We start from the raw sequence: 19990 nt of genomic DNA on the forward strand, positions 1-19990 counted from the left end.
GTGCATGTCTGTCTGGCAACCGCTCTGCCTGCCTTTCTGTCTGCTGCTCTGCACGCATGTCTCTCCAGTCCTCCTGTCTGTCTGCTCTTGTGTCTGCGTCTCTGTATGTGCGCATGGTTGCCTGCCTGTCCATCTGCCTGTCTGCCTGCCAGCCACTCTCTCTAGCCAATACCTCTCTACCGTAGAGCGTCCAGGCTGTCAGCCGCTCTGCCAATCTGCCCGACTATCTGCCTGTCTATTCGTCATCTGTTTGTGTCTCTATTTGTTTTCCTGTTTGTCTGTCCGCCTGTTTACCTGTCTGCCTGTCCATCTGTCTGTTATCTATTTATTTTGCCCGTCTTGGTCTTGTTGTTCGTACAGTATGTCTGTGTCAAGGTGGTTTGTAAAATGACAAACATGAGCCCAGAGCGACATTATATAGTAGCTGGTGCTCAATTTCAGCAAGATTTATTGATTTATTGACGGGAAAAAGAAAAAAGATTGGTGTCACGAAGGAAGTTTGAATCTCATTTCTTCAGATTTCCACACTGAAAAAACAACTGGTAACTAATGTTCATATTTGATCGCGAGGCCACCGCACTGCCACCAAAAGCCCAAGCATGACAGTATTTGCTAAATTTTTTATTTACATTTAATGACGGCCACCTTGCCATTCCACAGTGAGGAGCATTTATTTTTTTTATCTCAGGGAATGATGCACCACAATTTATGAGGATTACTTTCTTGGCAGACAATGTCTCTTCATTCACTGTCTTTCCAAACAAGATGCCCGGAGCTCTGCCCTGTCTTCAGACGCTTAGTCATCAGGCCAACATCCTGCTAATACTCTTTCCTATCTCCTTCACAGCTCTTCGTGGCTTCAGGAATATGTTTGGTGAATTGAAAGAGGCTCTCTCCTCTCAATTCTCTCGCTCTCCCTCTCTCATTTCCCCACCTCTCTTATTCTTGTCTCAACAGGCGAGCGGGAGAGCGTTTGACTGGCTCTTCTCAACCAAAGGCTGCACTGCGCGCTCACTCGGCAGTCAAGGACAACTCTAATAGAGGTAGAACAAAAGAAAAGGGAAGCAGAAAGGGGTGAGGGGGTGGGAGCGTGCTGTGGTGCAAAGGTCTTTGAAATTATACATTTTGTAAAATAATAGTAGTGTGTAATGCCCTATTCAGTGGTGCCGACCTTTGCCCTGAGCCACTGCCCACAGGTGGGGAGTGCGAAAGAAAGTGAATTTCAATCCATCTCTATTTTACATATCACACAGCTCAATAGCCAGCCTTCAAAGAGTGACTCAATCCATATCCCCCTTAGTGTGTACAGAGACGTATACAGTATATTTATTAAACTGAATACATGTAAGGTTAACATCTGCAACAACATATTTCCACAGCTTTACATCTTGCTAATGTGAAACTCATTGCATTATTGCATGCGTTCTTTCGGTGCAGTGTCCTGTCCTAACTAATCATGTACTGATGACATGCTATTGTATTAAATCTTGTAGAGGATATTACACTGTAATGCTATAATATTGTATTCTCTTTGCAACGTACCTTCTCTATAGTATTAAATTAGTAAATTCTATAACATCCCTTTCTTTCTTTCTTTCTTTCACCTCAGTATGTGTTTGTGTTTACAGTCACTCTCACATGAAGCACAGAGCTTGCTATGAACATATTTAAATGCCTCTGCAGCTCGATAGCTAATCCCTGTTGTGGATTGGCCCAGTTAGTGGTTCCCAGTTTTTGGAAGGGAATGCTAAACTGGGGATGAGGAGGGGGGTATTTCTCTATTTATAATGGTAAACCCAGCCCATATTTTTGCTGTGCTGATTGATGTTATCTGTGTCAGCCTTTGTTTCTTCCTCTCTCTCTCTCTCTCTCTCTCTCTCTCTCTCTCTCTCTCTCTCTCTCTCTCTCTCTCTCTCTCTCTCTCTCTCGCTTCCTTCTTCCTTTGTGTTCCCTCTGTTTCTCCCCTCACTGTCTGATTCCTGCTCTCCCTCTCTTATTCCCTGTCTTTTTTCCTGTTTTCCATCTACCTCTCTCTCCTATCCTCCTCTTTCTATCTGATGCCCAGATGCGGAGCAGGCAGCTGTGTTGTGTTTGAAAGTGTGCCCGGTAGGAAACACCGTGCCTGGCATCTGCTGTTGGCGGAAAAATAAGAGGGAAAAAAAGGGAAAAGAAAGGAAAAAAACAGGAACAACCCAACCCCCACTATAGGCATCCATCTCTGTCTCTGTGTCCCTCTCTCTCTCTCTCTCTCTCTTGCCATCTCCCTGCCTTTTAATCCTCTGAAATGAGATGAAAGACAACTGCAGCCCTTTTAGCGAGGAAGGGGTTAACCAGCTACCCAGCTCCTCTTCTAGCAAGCTCCCTAATAACCACCAATTACTGAACTATACCTCTGCCTACAAGAAAAGCATGGAAGGAAGAAAAAAAAAAAAGGTCCCTCGCCACGTTAGTCAAGGCTTGTTAGGACAGAGGTCCACAGCTAGCTAGCTGGCTAACTAGTTCCCCAACCAGAGTAGGCCAAATGAGGTCCCTGCAGATCTGTAATGCCGACGTTTGTTAGACATGATACAGAAAAACTCCTGATCAGGCTAATGAGCTGAGCACACCGGCTGGCTGTCTGGCAGCCCATCTCATAACTGTCAACAAAGAGAATGACAGTCTATAGCCAGTTAGCTGGGGATCTCATTTAAGGCAGGCTAATCAGACGCGGCCGTGCTTTGTGCTAAGGTGGAGCCCCTCCTGAGACCAAAGCTGCAGAGACGCGGGGAGCATATCGTCTGACTCTGCCAGGGAAGATGCACCCAAACATGGGGGCTGAGGGAGATGCAGGCGGGCTGTGGGAGCCGGGGCTGTAATTAGGTGCCCTGAGCTTGACGCCCACACGCCTCGAATGAGACGCAATTCCATCCCTCCCTCCCCTCTCCAAATAGGCTCCCAGACGCCTGGGCTCAAACATCGATATATACTTTTAGATCCCAATGTATGTGCTGTACACTCGACAATTTCTTAGATGGAACTGTTATATGTTTAAGGATTGCAACAAATTGTATTTTTTATTCTTTTTTTTGGGGGGGGGGGGGGGGCTTTAGATTTTTATGATAAATATCAAAATATAAATTGTCTACACCCCACAATATAATTTCTGCTGTCAACCGAAATAGAAAAAAACGAAACAATCCGCAGCACAGTATAGGAAAAAAACTAAACAAACCAAAGCTATCTCAACTGCAGAGCCTGTCTCCCCATCTCCCCTGGTCCGCGGGAGCAGAACACACTGGTGCGCTGGCTTTTGACCGTGGCAATTTTAATCAGTCTTTTTCACACTTCATTGGGAATTCATCACCGCCTCCCCCCTTCAAACATTGTTTGGGAGAGTTATCAGCGGCAGGCAGCACATCCGGTAATTATACATGCAAGGTAACGCTGGGAGCTGGGCTGAATATTTCAGCCAAATGCATGTGCTGCTGCAAGGCACTGGAGGGTACAGCTGCTTCATAATGCTGGGTCTGTGGCAGCCATGATTGAATGACTGAGTCTGAGAGTTGCATCCAGAAAGAAACCATTTGCTACACGCGATGTGAACTGGACTCAAATACTTAGTTCAAACCAACGTGATTTGCATTACAATGAGTCAATTAGGTAAAGGTGTAGTTTTTAAATGTAAGTCCATCCCAGGAATAACAGCAGATTGCTGTGTTACAGGCACAAGCACACAGCTGATGAAGAGTGTAACTGTTTCAGCACTTTGCATATTTGAATGTGTCGCAGAGGCATGGTGCAAACACTACTAGAGACTAGATCGCTAAAAATGATGATGGTTCACCCGGTTTGTTTACTGTGTGAGCAGCTGTTAATAGGGTCTGAACACAAAGCCAGACAAAACACACACACACACACACACACACACACACACACACACACACACTGGGAAAACACCAGTCAGGCACTAGAGGGTCCTCTGGGGAACATAGCAGTGGAGGCATAACAGTGACTCATCCAAATGGTCACGGAACGCACACACACACAAACCCTGCCATGGCAGCCAGACTGTCAGATAGCATCACCGCCCAACCTATGGAGTACTCTTGACAGCTTGACTGGCCCGCCAGTAACGCACACACACAGACCAGCCAGCCACGTCCTCCAACCCCTTGCCTGACAAAGAGAGAGGGATAAAGTGAGAGGCAGTATGTTTTGTCAGAATGCATGCGTGTGTCCGTGTACTATATATGTGTATGTGTGTGTGTGTGTGTGTGTGTGTGAGTGTGTGTGTGTGTGTGTGTGTTTAGTCAGGTTGATCAGAATACTGTACAGTAGTTTGCTGTATGTGTGTATGCCCCTCCTACTATATGGGAGTGCTACTGCAGCTGTGACTACTGTGTACAGAGGCATGGTAACAGCTCAGCATTGCAGCAAGATCAATAGAATGATAGAGAGCCACATGCCTCGGTATGTATGATGTGTGTTTATTACTGTTCACAGTGGGAATGTTGTTTTTGGGTAGACACATGGTACAGCAGAGGTCCTGACACTGATGTCTATACGTGATACACATCTTCAGTATATACAGCATGCTTGTAGGAGTGAAGCAGGTGTTGCCCTGCACTATGTGTGTGCATTTCTGTTAGATGATTCTGAATGAATATTTCAGAAGAGAGCGCCTTTCACAAAAACAAATCTTGCTGTTGCCCACAGGTACAGAAATTAACAGACAGCGCAACAAGATAGTGTGTTTAGCAAAGCAGTACACACACACACAGACGCACACATGCGCGCGCACACACACACAGCCTTCAGCACAGTACCAAGAGACCTGCATGAAGACGCACTATGCGTTTACTGTGAAAACTGTCTGAGTGAGCTTTTTCCACCTGTATCGCCGCTCGTTGCTCAATCCTAATTAGTAGGCCATATGTTTGGCGTGTGAAACAAATAATTTCATTGCTATTAGGGGAGTGGGCAAACACACACACAGCCACGTGCGATGCATGCAAACACTGTAACAGATGGACAAACACGCTCATGCACGCTGGCATCCACACACAAACGATAGCCACCACACACACACACTCGCACACACGCGTACACACACACACACACACACACACACACACACACACAGTACACAACCCAATCTCTTGCCTTTAAGCCGTCTAGTCCAGTTACTACAAAGAGCTCTTTGCAGATCAAATAATCATGCCTTCCATCTGTTTCCATTTCTCTACATTAGCTTTGTGAAGGCGCCCTACAGACCCCGTGAAGAAGCACCGCAGCCATGGGTAAAATAATGATTCCTCTCTAAACCCCCTACTCCTCATTATCTCCATCCAAAGACAATTCAATGACAGGGAGTAGATATGGGCCGAATGCATGTACGGTCCTTATACTGTTCTGTAATGTCATCTTACTGTGATATTGTGACGTGATGGGTTTGTGAATTGTTATTTTGATCCTTTTATGGCACAAAAATATAGATCATAGGTCATGTTGAAATATGTTGCCTTGGATCCTGAATCCTTTGAATGCCCCCTCTCCTTTTCCAATAACTTAATTTCTATTTTCTATACCAGACAAAGAACAAATATTAAATTGATTTGATCAACCAAGTGACAGAAATGACATGATGGATAAATATGACAGACTGAATAGAAATATTGCGCTAACAGTGGGAATGAAAGTGAATTAGTGAAATTAATAATATCATCATCTTCCTCACACAATAAGGGGGGAATCTGATATTCATCCTGTGAGAGTATTTGCTGCCTACCAGAGGGGGGTGAGGGTGGGGGGTTGTTAGGTCCCTGTTATGCAAGATGGAAATGAGTTTGCCACGCTTTGCTGTAGCAAAGCTATTTTGGAGCGGCTCACATCAGAAAAACGCTGGGCCGAGCAGGAAAATTAGGTCACTTACAGGAGCGGGGCAGCATCTTTCGGGATGCGAGCAGCAGCGAGGGCTGAAGCTAAAGAACTAAACGTGTGGGACTATTTATTCAGGACAGGGCAAAACAGATTTGAGTGAAATGAACAAGATGGGGGGAGTTTAACAAACAAAGAAGCGTTTTTACAGAGACCTGGCAATGACCTGAATACATTGCAGCGATGGAAAGGGAAGTGAAAAGTCAGCTCTGAGAGCATCGCTTCAAATTTCTCCTGCATGTTGTAAAATATCACACTACACACTTTGACTTTGTTGTCTGTATGCCGAGACCAATGCTGACACAGTGGGTCTGATTTAATATGCATGGGACTGTGGGGGCACAATTGGTGAGGGGGAATGAGAAATGATGGCATCCTCCTTGTTAACAATAAATACGTGATCCATCCCCCTCATTAACCGCAGAACTGAGAGGAAGAAGTGAAGCCAAAACTTGCTCAGTTCTCAGTTATATGTGAACCAATCATCTGCTGGGACAGGAAAAACAGAGACCAAGATAACAATGAAAGAGAGATGCACTGCAGCCAGGGCCGAAAGGACAGACAGGAAGAAGAGAGACACAGACAGGGGAAGTGGGTGCTGGGGACAGTATGCGGTCACAGACAGACGGAGAGACAGGTTAGGATAAAGGAAATGACAGCGGGAGCAGAGAAAGGATAGACAGGGAGAGGGTACATGAGGAGAGACGGAGCAACTACAACGGTGTGTGTGTGTGCGTGTGTCTGTGCGTGACCATGTGTGCGCGCGCGTGCCTGTGTGTTGGTGGAGTTAGTAGGAAGGCCGAGAGGTGTCTTGTCAGTGGTATCAGTGGGCTGTGTCTGAGGAGTCCTCCAGGTGGCAGGTGGATATGCCCTAGTTTAAGGAGCGCTGTCTCGTTTACTTACACTATACACTCACTTACACTTAGATACTCGCATAAGCAGACATGTGGGAGGCATGTGCATAAAGCATGTAAACAAATACACAACACTTGAGGTCCACCATTTCTCTTTAACAAGTTGACACTTAAAGGGGCAGTAAGTGATTCTAAAGCAATACTCGTTTTGTAAAAATCTGTGAAATTTCCTCACAAGTTCCTGTCCTGGCCAGAGCAGTAAAATCACAACAACAACAAAGACAGAAACAAACTTTCTCCAAAATCACTTACTGCCCCTTTAAGTCACTGAGGTGCTACTTTACTTAGCCAAAGCAGATATAGATAATAGTGTAAGTAGCCCTGTCTTTTGTTAAGTATAGATCAATTTGTACTTAAATTAATCGCCAACTATTTTGACAATCAGTTTATCAGGTTTTATATATGACGTCTCTATTAAAAATAAATGCCTCATTTTATTCCACAATTATTATTTAATCTCACTCTGCTTCCTGCAATTCCCTAAATGTAGCAGCAAACCGCTCTCTCTTGTGCGATAGATTTACTGATAACTGAGCTTCTCTGACAAAATGTAACACTACAACCACGCTGCAAAAAAGTTTGCACAGCGATCGATGCACTTCAAGTCCACACGAGAGACAGACAGATTATCTAAACTAAAATAGCCTTTCAAATACAAAGGATCATTCTTACCCAGCTTAAAAAGGAACCCAATCAAAAAAACGAGTGTGCTTGGATTGTTGTCGAACACAACCCTTTCTGCAAGTGAGTTTGATTTTCAGAGCTAGACAAAGAAATCCATAAGCACTAGGTGGTGGTCCCCCAAACAAAAGCTGTATATGGTCGTGAAATAAAGCTATTGATCCGCGCTGTTTTGTGTTGTCCTCAGAATGGAGTTGTGTGCTTACGTACGTGCATGTGCGTGTTTGTGTGTGCTTGAATATTTTTTGCATCATTTTTCCAACAGTTGCAAGCATTTGCCTCAACTTGCGTGTTCGCATGCTTGTGTACGCACATGCCTGATTGCATCCGCACATTTGTTGCTGCATGTGTGTGTGTGTGTGTGTGTGTGTGTGTGTGTGCGTGTGTGTGCGTGTGTGTGCATGTGTGTGTGTGTGTGTGTGTGTGTGTGTCTGATGAGGGGCTGTGCTGCTGTCATGTGATGACACCTCTCATTTGCTGCTGTCCTGTGAAGTGGAGCTGAAGGCAGGGGTCAGGCCACCCTCACAGAGATGCTGCAACTCAGAGCACATCATGTCTGCCTTCTACTGTAGTGTAGACACACACACACACACACACACACACACACACACACACACACACACACACACACACACAGAAAGACAACTGTATTTATCATCTAGAATATTCAATTGAGTCTACTTCTTTTCAAAAATGCAACAAAACGTACAAAAATTGATAATATCACAAATATTGCTATTTCACTGACTATAACAATAACTCCTTTGGGTCCTGACTGGAGCAATGTGCCCTCTTTACTCAGTCGTGCATACACTTCTGGATTTATAATCATTTTGCCCTGTGCATCAGTGCCTCCATGGAAAAGACGAACCACGAGCCTATGAAATGAGGAGACCTGGAATATGCCTGCTGAATGCAACGCTACTCTCCCAAGTCCTCTCTTCTCCCCTCACCTCCAGCCTCCCCCTCCTGGCTCCCGTAGGCCGTCCATTCATTTCGATCGGTGTCACATGCCGTCATCAATTACCCATTAGACAGTGTAATATTCGCCCAATATTGCCGCCGTGTGACTGGGAGATTTTAGAGTGATCAAAACCGACAAATCTGATTTACAGACCTGGCATAAATAAGGAGTTTGTGCCCTCCCTGATTGCCCTGTTGAATAATGGATGCCTGGTTGGTAATCATTTTCCAATATCACACCCCTAGTCTGGCCTAGCAGAGTCCTATTTTTGCTTTTCTTTTCTTTCCTATTCTTTTCTGCCAGTTTTTCCTAATTTCTTTGTAGTCTTTCTTTCTTCCATTCCTTATCTTTTTTCTTTTACATCGCATGAATAGGTTGACTTGCAGCAGTCGAGGTGTTGTAACTCAGCTCCTAGTCTGTTTGACCCAAACATTGTGCCGACCTGCTTGTCGTGGTGCTACAGCGATAGCGTCGTTCCTGAAGAGGCGGGTGTTGTTGTGAGTGAAAAATTTGCTTTTGTGATTCATTGAACCATTGTTCAGAGAGAGAAAATTTGAACTGGTGCCAATGCTGCAGCTGATTCAATGTATACAAGTACAGTATATGCCAATCAAGCAGGATGAACTTGAAAATAAATTTTGACTAAACCCAAAGTTTTATTTTTACGGTAACACAGGTAAAACAAAGTTCCATACCTGATCCAAACAACAACCATCCCTATGGTTGCCATTCGTTTACATTCATGAGCCATGTCAGAAACATTTCCATCAAAGTGTGATAGACAAGAACATTTTCGTGAATTAAAAATCGTTCATGTTTTTAAAAAAAAAAGCTCTGCGTGCTATTTGATCATGAGAATCGATTTGATCATACTGATATCAGACAAAACATCACATCAGCGAGCTTTGCGTCATCTTTCAGCTATAGCATTGTGGATGGGAGGTTTAGCACACTAAACTTTTTTGAATTAGAATCTCAGATATTTCTTTCTCTCTGATGGTGTGTGTAGGCAGGGCACCAGGGGATATATAAAACATTACTATACAGAAGGTTTAGCAGGGGGCACAAAAGATTGAATTGCCTGCCTGTGGACCTTGCCTTTCTACCATGGTTTGCATACACAACCTTCAGCTCACACTACATGTTGTACTACAATTAATTGCAATCGCATGACAACAACACAAGCCGTCTCAAGGTCAGTCCTTTGATGATATCGTAGCAGCACTCCAAATAGCTGCTCCTTTGCTCCTTTTAATATTCTTCAATGCACAGTTGTGCTCTAATGGGAAAGGCCAAGCCAGGTTATGAAAATCCTTATTTACAACTAGCTGCCTGGCTGTGTGAAGTAGGTCACAGCGGCTCCTGCAATGGAACGAACCGCGCACACACCATTTAATACTTTTTTTGTGAACGCCTGCTGCCTTACAATGGCACCAGAGGGAAAGATACAAACACACCGTTTTCAATCCTCCTTTAGCCAGAGAGTCTTGACTCTCCCAAGAGGACGTCCAGCGTTTATCAGACAAAACAACAAAAAATAGGCAGCAGCATTGACTCTCAAGCCTAAAAAATATCAGCAGAGGGCAGGGATTAATCCATCAAAACTATAGCAACATTGCAGGAGTTGTATTTTTAAAATAGCTGAAAAACATATCCTCCATATGAAATGGTCTCTGATGTTTAACCATAAAAAGATGCAGAGCAACACAGCCCAGATTTAGTTAGGCCACTGTTTGAGTGATCTTAATAGCCAAACAGGTCAGGCAAGATAATACAAAGCTACTCTAATCTAATCTGACACCTAATGCTCATCATCATCATCATCATCATCAGTCAAATACTTGCAGCCTATACGATATATATGACAGCGCTGGATGGGTGTGGGGCCTGGTGTTTAGGTCTGCGTTGTCCCCTGCACTGATGGATGCCTGTGGGAGGCTGTTATGCCACAAGGTGAAACTGTCCATTAATCAGCCCCACTTCCTCCACTGCCATGGCTTTCCCATTACCAGAGCACTTCAAGTAGCCTGATTGGTTTTTAATTGGCCTGCCCGCCAAGAGATAGATCATGTTTTCCCTGAGGAAAGGCACAGAAGTGCGTGTGCATGGTGGGTGGGGGGTACCTGAGCTATCTTTGGAGGGATAACCCCCATCCTAATCCTCGCTATTTACATATGTTACGAGAGGGACAAATAACCAGACCTACGCCGGAACCTGTCACATGAGAGACCCGTGTGCAACATTTCTGTTTTAAATTTCACTCGTGACATGACAGATACCAATTATGAAAGTGATTTCACAAGTACATCCCTCTACATATGAGATGAAAATTGACAGATACAAAAACCACATCTTGAGGTGTTTTCAGGAAAAATGACTGAAACAGTGGGGCAAAGACTACAAAGGCTAACGTCCATGACTGACTGACTTACTGACTCAAAGTTACATCATTCGTCGGCCTGTCGAGTGTCAGACTTTTCCCATTGGCTATTGATCTGTCAAAAATAGTTTAGTGGCATGAGCAGTTCCGATACGTTCAGCTGCGGTGTCAGATGTTTGCTTAGTTCTGTCAAGAACTGCGCGTTTGTCGTGGGAAAGCTCACAGATTAAGCGCAAACTACCAATGTTAAGCCTACATTGCTGTCAGCAGCCTGGGCAGTGTGGTTGGATTCCATTAATCAGCTTTTACGAAGATGATAACTTTATGTCTACAAAAAAAAAGGAACAAACAGTCATATATTTAATTTCAAATGCTTAACTAAACAAAGTCCAGCCATAAGCTAGGGTTTGTTTCAGTTATTTTACCTGGGCTTATTTAAAGTAAAATTGTAGAAAAGTATGCATCAGCTGGATGGGAGCTTTTTACCACATTGACAAAACCGGATTTTTAAAGCAAGAGTGATTGTTGCTTGAATTTCTGTATCCATGATTCTCTAACTATATATTAACCTTTAAAGGGCCCATATTATGCCCCCTTTTACACAAGTTACATTGGTTTTCAGGTGTGTGCACTACATGTCTTTGCCATTCCATGTCAAAACACCTCAAGGATCAAGCCACACAGCACCCTCCTCTTTCTGTATGAACAGCCCTGTGAGACTATGGTCGATTCCAGCGCTTTCCTGCCCACATCTCACCCCCCTCCCTTTGTGTACCGCAAAGCCCCGCCTCGCTCCTCCCCGGGTCTGCTGCGCAACTACGGCGTTGCGCTGCCATGACAACAGTCGCACGTGACAAGGCACATACACGACGTAGAGACCCGGGGACGTAGAGACCCGGCTGGCTGCGAGTCTAGCTACGCCGGCCGGCCGCGAGCTAACTACGCCGTAAATGTTTTCTTGTTGACTACTTTCACCCTGTCAAGGCTATAGTATTTTAGTTATCAAATAGAGCAGCACCGAAACATAAACTGCTACAGTGAATGCTACAATGCAGTTTGGGACTGATTGATGAATGTGCCATAATTAATAGCCTGTAGCGGCAAACACAGCAAGGATGCATGAGTGAAGGACACAAGAGCAGCTACATCTTACACTGAGTAGACGTCAGTATCGACATTGTGTCTGCTCAAATAGATCAATCCCCTCTCCGCCTTAGCCTGACCGATTGGAAGATCACATCGATTCCCTGTTATGGTCACAGCACAACCACAGACTGTTACTTCAGGCATTTCGACAAGATATGAGAGAAAAACTGAAAATTCATATTTTTGATTAAATGTTTTAAGTAATCCCAACTGCTGCGTAATCGATTTGTGGCATTTGTCACAAAGAAAGAGAGCAGACACCCTCAATGGTATCGGCAAATATATTGCAAACCAGCACTTCTGACGTCAAGGGCAGGTTTTGTATGAAGGCCAGTCCGTAAGCTGGTGTTAGCCTTCACCACAGGGAGGGAGGGGGAGATAGACTCCTGGTGTGGAGTTGAAGGTAGCACAGTCTATTGAGAGCTGCACCAACTACAGTAGAGGCTGCAGATGGGAGTCATGACTTTTTGTCCTATAGTGCTATTTGATTCACATCAGCTACAAAATTGAAACAGGTAACTGGGTTTGATGTAATCCTGATGTTGAATTTGGTCAGGCCAATCACAACAGTTCATCGATGACAGACAGAGGAGCACCCAATGGGGGCGCTGCTGGAGCATTTTCCTCAGAAAGAAAGACCGCTACCACTGATATGGAGGGGTCCTTTGAGTCCGAATAACAAATGCTGCACGCTGTGGTCTGTTTATGTTTTTCTGTGGCTTTGCACAACGTCAATATGCTCATTGGTTGGAGGTCTACTCTTTGACGGTTTGTACCCTTGAAATCAAAAATACAGTTGGTCGGGTGATGCCAGGCTACTGACCTACAGCAGCAGTTTCCTTTTCACATGAGGACAAAAAGCTTTGCAGGGCGTATGAGGTTCATGCTGTTCTCTCGTGATTCTGTGCCCCGTATGCAGGATATGCATATTATAGCGCAGCAACACAGATGTGATCCCAACCTGGCTTCCCATCAAATACTGTTTGTTGAATCCAAAGTGTCAATTAAATGTCAGGTTTTCATGTAAAAGACAGCATCAACATTACTTGTTGTAAACTGCTCATTACACTTATACACACACACACACACACACATATATATATATATATATATATATATATATATATATATATATATATATATATATATACACATATATATATTTGTATGTGTATATATATATATATATTTAGATTACAAGTGCCAACAGTAATCTAATGTGCTTTTGAATGTTTGAATGTGAATGATTTGTAAATTGGATAATTGTGATGGCACTTGCAGCACTGACAACTACAGCAGATCACACAGACTGTCTAGCATGAATGCAGAGTCATGCTATAATAGTATGTGGCTCAGACATGCTAAGCGTAGCATTTGGATGTGTACTACAGCCACTCACAAAGAGGCTAAGCCCCCAACCCACCCCTGCCCGTTTCACACTGGGGATCCCCAGGAGGCTTTTAGATGCTCATCTATTAGGTGGCTGAGGAATAGGGGTCATACAGCATCTCCCATGGAGTAAAAACCTCTACCCATTCATTCATTCGACTCTGGGTCAATACATGTTATGAAGAAATGCTGCTGGGGGGTTTTTTGGTCACATTATTACATTTTATCTACTAAACATGCTTACAGTTAAGAACAATAACATAACACACAAATGTAGTGAGCATAGACGGACTGGTTGTCACAACCAGTCCCCAAGTACAGTGCATCATTACATTTTTCTTATCCCCTTATGGTCCATATTCAGTGTTCCAATCAACACCAAATTTCCTCTGCCCTCCAGCTCTGACTAGACTGTTGTGATTAGGAGGGGCTGGGTTCCTCTACTTCCATACCAGAGAGAGAGAGAGAGAGAAAGATGATGGGAGGGAGAGAGGGAGGGGGGTTCCCGCAACGTTCGTCTCAGTAAGGTCTCAGGTAGCGTGCTTTCCGTCCATAATTTAATCACATTCAGCTGTCTCCCCGTCCTCGGCTCGCTCAGCAAAGCACATCAGGCACCGTAGTGGCACACACACACACAAACACACACACACACGCTCTGTCTCTCTCTTTCTGCACACTAACACAACTCTCCCTCTAACAAGCAAGACATTTCTTTCCTCTTGCTGCTAAAGAAACATCCCAAAGAACATCAGGGGCTTCACCTCATGCTAAGCGGCTTTACCTCACTGCCTCAATAAAGTAACACAACTCTCAGTGAGATACAGAAAAAGTATACTGATGCAAACTATATCAGCTCATCATTCTTACCACTACTTCTTTCCGTTTTTTACGATATAAAGTCTAAATCTGTAACTAGACTTGCAGAGACTAATATCGATATTCATAAGACTTTGACTGGTTCTTGACGGGAGATAATCTCCTTGGCATGAGGAACACACTTTGTACCAGAGCTTTGTTTGTCTTGACAGAATGAAACATGTTGCAGCGCATCGGCCTCCTGCTCTGTGTGTAGAGTATATGCCACCCACAGGCACAAACACACAGCAACAGCATCATCGTCTTTTGTTGCAAACCAGAAATGAAATAAGTTGTAGTCTGAAACAGCCACCGAAGTGGCGGGTTCACGCTTGTGTGTGTGATTGTTTAGATGCATCCAACTCGAGCGAAGACATGACTGTATTTGAAACTCTTCCACATTCACATTCTCCGTCTCCATTCCCACTACACTTCTCATTGTTTTCTGGCAGTCAAAGTGCCGACCTTCCCTGGATCCATAACTGTGTGTCGTCGCCGATGTTGGAGTGATAGCAAAGAGAACACGTTGCACAACAACAGAGACTGATGTTGGCAAAAGCACTTCAGGAGCAGCAAGATAGAAAAGAAAGAAAAAACTTAAATTTGTGGTTATAATTATATGCCTTTGAAGATTCTCATTGATCCAGGTCACAGTTGTCAACTAACATTGTGGTTCACAGGCAAACTGATGATAAGAAATGATTCCAAATGATAAGAATTGGATAAAAACCTTCCAAAAAGTACCAATACTATTTGTTGAAGCCAGCAGAAGTTTGCAGTGCGGCATTACCCATGGGAGGAGCTCACTACTTACAAGACAAACTTTTAAACGGGTGCCCCGGTTAGAATATCACTTCTTCAGAGCTACTCTGTGAACCAACAGCCATTTGATTTATGCCTCATTCAGCTGCATTCTAGAGGGAAAACGTTACTCATTTTCAGCAGGTGAAGCAGTTTTAGAGAGTCAACGGCAATGCAAAAATAAGTATACAAGTTATTGCAACAAGACAGGAACTACAATGAACAATCAAATGATTACAGTCAGCTTGTGCTCACTGAAGTCACTGCACCTGCACCAGCATCAAAACATATACTGAATTTTCCTGGACAATAGGACACTAGAGCAATTAACACACATATCTGTGTAAAGTTGAGGCTCATAATATGTTTATCTTTCTCAGATTTAAGCTGTATTACTTGTTATCTTGGATCACTCCAATCCAATATCTTATTATCTTTGCAAAACTGTAAATGCACATTGTTCCTTCAATCAATGGACAAGCTCAAAGCGTAAGATGGCACAAGCAAGAACAAGTTACCTACCAACTGCAGTCTTCTCTGTAAACTTTTCCTCCTGCTCTCCCGAATCCGCTCCCTGTCCCCCTTTCAGTCTTTCCTTTACTTCTCTCCGCGATCACTTACTGCGTTCACTGCAAAGTTCTGCTCTCCTCCTGCATGCAAATCATTTTTACGACTTGCGAGATGACTGGGAATGAGGGGAGGAGGGAGAGCGATGGGAGAAAGGATGACAGAGGGGTGGAGGACTGGAGATAATGGTTGGGAGGCAGGCGACCAATGGGCCTGGAGCCTAATGGAAAAAGGGAATCAGGACACACCAATGAGGCGCAGCCTGGAGAGAGAGAGAGTGAGGGAGTGTGAGAGAGGGAGAGAGAGATAGAGAGAGAGAGAGGGAGAGGGAGGGGAAACAGGCAAGAGAAGCAGGGATGGCGAGTCACAGGCGGGAGGAGTCAGTGTAACGCAGACCCAGAGAGACACTGAGAGGAGAGGGAAAGCACACAGAGGAAAAGGGGAGAGAGAGAGAGAAATAGAGAGAGAGGGTAGAGCTGTGCACAGCGGATGTGCACAGTAGGTGGAGAGAGCCAAGTGTCCCGAGCGAGCTAGAGAGACTGCACATCAGAGAGACAGAGAAAAAGAAAGAGAAAAGGAGAGCACAGGGAGAGAAGCAAGGAGCTGACTTACCCGGGTACTGCGTGTAGCATCCTTCACACACTGCCTCTTCAGACTCCACACGCGCGCGCGCACACGCACACATGCCCCACACACATGCACCCACCCCAGCGATGGAGGCGCCAGCGATGGCTGCCGCTGAGACTAACCAATAGCGAAAAACAACAAAAGAGAGGACTGCCTCTGCTGGTATACCCTTAAGCAAAGTGCGCGTGTGTGTGTGTGTGTGTGCGTGCGTGCGTGTGCCTGTGTCAGAGAGGGAGGGTGGGGGTGTGTATGAGCATGTGTTTGTGCTGGGGAGGAGAAGGAGAGACAATTGAAGGAAGCTGCAATCCCCTCTCTCTCTCTTTCTCTCTCTCTCTCTCTCTCTCTCTTTCTTTCTCTCTCTCTCTCTCTTTCTCTTTAGAGTCTTATAAGCCGACCAGCTTTCCTCCTCTCTCCCTCTGTCTGTGTATCTGACTCCTTGTACTAATGTGCATGTATGTCCTCCAACACTCAATCTGCTCTCTCTACCTTCCTAACTCTCCCCCTCTCTCTCTTAGCCTGCTAATGTGCCCTCCCTTCCCCTTTCTCCCTCTCACACATTTATTCAGGGCTGCAGACTGTCTGCTCCCAGAGTGTTCCCACGGGCCCCAGGTAGGGATGGAATGAGGAAGGGAAAGGAAAGAAAGGGAGAATGGAGGGTTGGGGGGGTGGCGATTGGGGGGGGGGGGGGGGGGGGTGTGAGCCATGTGCATTCACTTCAAATGGGAGAGACACATTTGTGCCTGTTAAAGCGCAAAATGAGCTGCACTCGTGGTTGGGTGCACATTATTTGGCCTGAGATCATTCGGAGAGAAATGCAGGATGCAAACTTAAAGGAAGAGTCTGGCTGGCTTGCTGTTAATTTATGTCTCCCCCCACCCCCATTCCCAGGCTGGCTGAGCACCAGAATTAAGAATGCACAAGATGGATGAGTATTGAAACAAGCTAGTTGTAGCCTTGTGTTCAGTGATGAGCACCGCTTCCAACCAGGAGACTATATTTACAATACAATCAGGCTCAAACCATAAAAGAAGGTGACATTCATATGCACTCTTGTGTGCATGAAAATGGGAACGCCAACACAATGATTTCCATATTTACTCTGATATGCAAACACAGAGAATGCTAATTTGATCCCAGAGACACCATCATAATTAGATTATAAATTAGGTTAATTTCTTACCGGAGAAAGAGGTGCTAACTCATTTATTTTCCACCAGTGGAGGGACACTCGGCTGAAAATGTAGCAGACACCCTATAGGCAAAACAGAGTACTGGGGACTCATCCTGTGCTATGACTGAGACAAGCCATAACATATTCTAATAAATTCATGTTTACACATCAATATTCAGAATAACATTCTACGACATGGGCCGATGTTGTGTTCCTCTAATCCAACATGCATGTATGTGAGGCACATATTTTTGATTTTCACCATGTCAGTAAACAAATCAAATTCTATACAGCAGTATTTTACAGCACAACCAAGCACTGCTCTCTCCAACAATGCTGCCAGGCAGTTGAGGAAGGCATGATAAGTACTTTGGTGGGTTGGGACACAGATGCCCGCGGGGCATTCAATATTAGTAATTTCAAAGTCTTATTTGCCTATGTTAATGCCAGTCAAGCACAATTAATTTAGCCTACATTCTTAAACAAATAAACAAAGGGGGAAGAATGTGCATGAAACAGGAGACTTCCGGTTAGTGTAAGGAATCATCACACATTTGCAACACTGGCCAGAAACTGGTGTTTAAGCAGTCATTGTGTTATGATTCACATTTGTGTATCAGCACAGAAGCAGAACTCTCAGCGGCGTCAGTGTTATCACCTGGATATGAATTGGCTTTATAAAAAACTGGGATCCCTCAAGTGAAAATTTATGACAATCGAAATCAGTCTGTGGTTGAATTGGGGGAAATAAAAAAACAAACCATTTGGTCTTTTATGATCCTGTATGTGCACCAATGTATTTGCTGAATATAAATGTCTTATTTATTTAAAAACATGATCCATTCAGTGTAAATTTCATTATTGAGAACTATGACAAAACTACCATTTGACTACCCATTTTTAACAATGAAAACAGGACTAAAATTAAATGAAGAGTAAGATTTGAAAACGAGATTTATCGCTGAATGTATTGCGTTATTCATCAATAAATGAGAATGGAATTATTATATGAAAGACAGACGAATAGACTCGTTTTAATGCAAAGTCTTATTCAACAACCTGCATCGGTGGAATTACACGCTATAGCTCCTAACTGGTACAACAGATTTTTCCACTGTTCAGAAGATGAATCAGCTCCTTGACTCGCTGCACTGCCATTAGAAACACCCTGCAAAGTTGTACGTGTGAGTAATGTAATCTGATGTCCTCTTTCCTTGAAAGACACAGAATCGAGGACATGATTCACCTACATTCCACTGAGAATTAGATGAGCGGGGACAACAAAACACTTCCGACAAACTATGATAGCATTCAGGCAGCACGCTGACTTTTCTAACAAGCTAATGTATCTGATAAGTGCTGTGGATGAGGAGGTAACATAGCATAAAAGTGACTATATTATGCTTTTAAGGTTTTCCCACTCCTTTAGTATGTCATGGCTATTTTGATAATTTCAAAAGTCTGCAAAGTTACAGAAACCTTTGCTTGAATTGTAATGACAGAATTGACACCATTTTAACCGTGATAACGACAGTGTTTACAGCTGTCAAGTAAACCTCTGCTGGAAGACGACATTTCCAACACACGCTCTGAGTGTTTCCCCAACCAGAAAAGTGATCAAGCTTACCCACAGCAGACAGACAGAGACGGGTCAAAAACGAAAACTGAGCATTTCAGACAGAGAGTGAAAAGAGGGGCTGCAGCATTGTACATGTGACAAATAGACCTAGTGTAGTAGGGCCCATTTTTAAAGCCCAAATAGACAAGTTTTTGGTTTAAAGTCGTCATAATGATGTTAAAACGAATTGCCTAGTTTAATGTTGAAACCCAAACAACACCATATGCTCTTATATAGGTCTCCTATCTTATATTGGTGTCCTAGTCTTGCCTGCCCTTGTTATTCTATTGGTCACTGGGACGCATTTTTTGTGGAAAAATGGCGAATTGATCTATGGCACAATGGAACTGTTACCCATTACATAACCAAAACAAGGAAGAGAATAGCGTTCTTCCGGTATCCCCCCCCAGTGATGGAAATGGCAGACGGTAGATAAGCAGAATTCACAAAAAACAACTCAACCTCGTCAGAAAAAAATAATCCTTTTTAAGGAGGAACAGAAGCAGGGGAAGGAGGAGAATGATAAAAAGAAAAGTTTAAACAAAAGTGAACCTCCGACGGGCATTCACTCCATGGTGGAGATTCTGGGACTTGAGAGGCTTAAAAAAACGTCATGAAGTTTGTTTTATTTCTACTAGATCAGTAAGTCACCCAACCAGCTTACTTATTACATGTAATACTACCTGACCTTAAACTCAAGGTTATTTGTTCAAATTGGGATTGTTGCAGCAGTTGTTTTCTGCTTTGGACAGTGGACAGGCTGCTGGCATTGAGTTAGCCATGATGCTAATACTGCCATTAGTTAATGCTAGGAGTCAGAAAACAAAGTAGGAGCTTCAGTGCACATACTTCTTTCTTCTCGGTTATCTCCAAAGTGGTGTTAACAGCTCCCTCAGGGGCACACAAATTGTCTGTTGCCTCTTTATATAAATTATATTCATAATATAATTATAAATCTGTT

At 43.9% G+C, this 19990-nt stretch overlaps 1 protein-coding gene across 5 annotated transcripts in view; it reads right to left on the reverse strand.

The window, feature by feature from the left end:
* myt1lb (myelin transcription factor 1-like, b) overlaps nt 1–16432 on the reverse strand; it is a 93103-nt gene extending 76671 nt beyond the window's left edge. Inside the window, exon 1 of one of the 5 annotated variants that reach the window (XM_047327289.1) lies at nt 16226–16432. The gene's annotated coding sequence lies outside the window, so the exon portion shown is untranslated. Of the gene's footprint in view, nt 1–15568; nt 16189–16225 lie in introns of those variants that run through there. The other 4 variants (XM_047327290.1, XM_035611195.2, XM_047327291.1 and 1 more) reach the window with 4 other exon arrangements.
* Nucleotides 16433–19990: the final 3558 nt, after the last annotated feature.

Source organism: Scophthalmus maximus, chromosome 15 (genome assembly GCF_022379125.1).
Source record: "Scophthalmus maximus strain ysfricsl-2021 chromosome 15, ASM2237912v1, whole genome shotgun sequence".
NCBI classification, from domain to species: Eukaryota; Metazoa; Chordata; class Actinopteri; order Pleuronectiformes; family Scophthalmidae; genus Scophthalmus; species Scophthalmus maximus.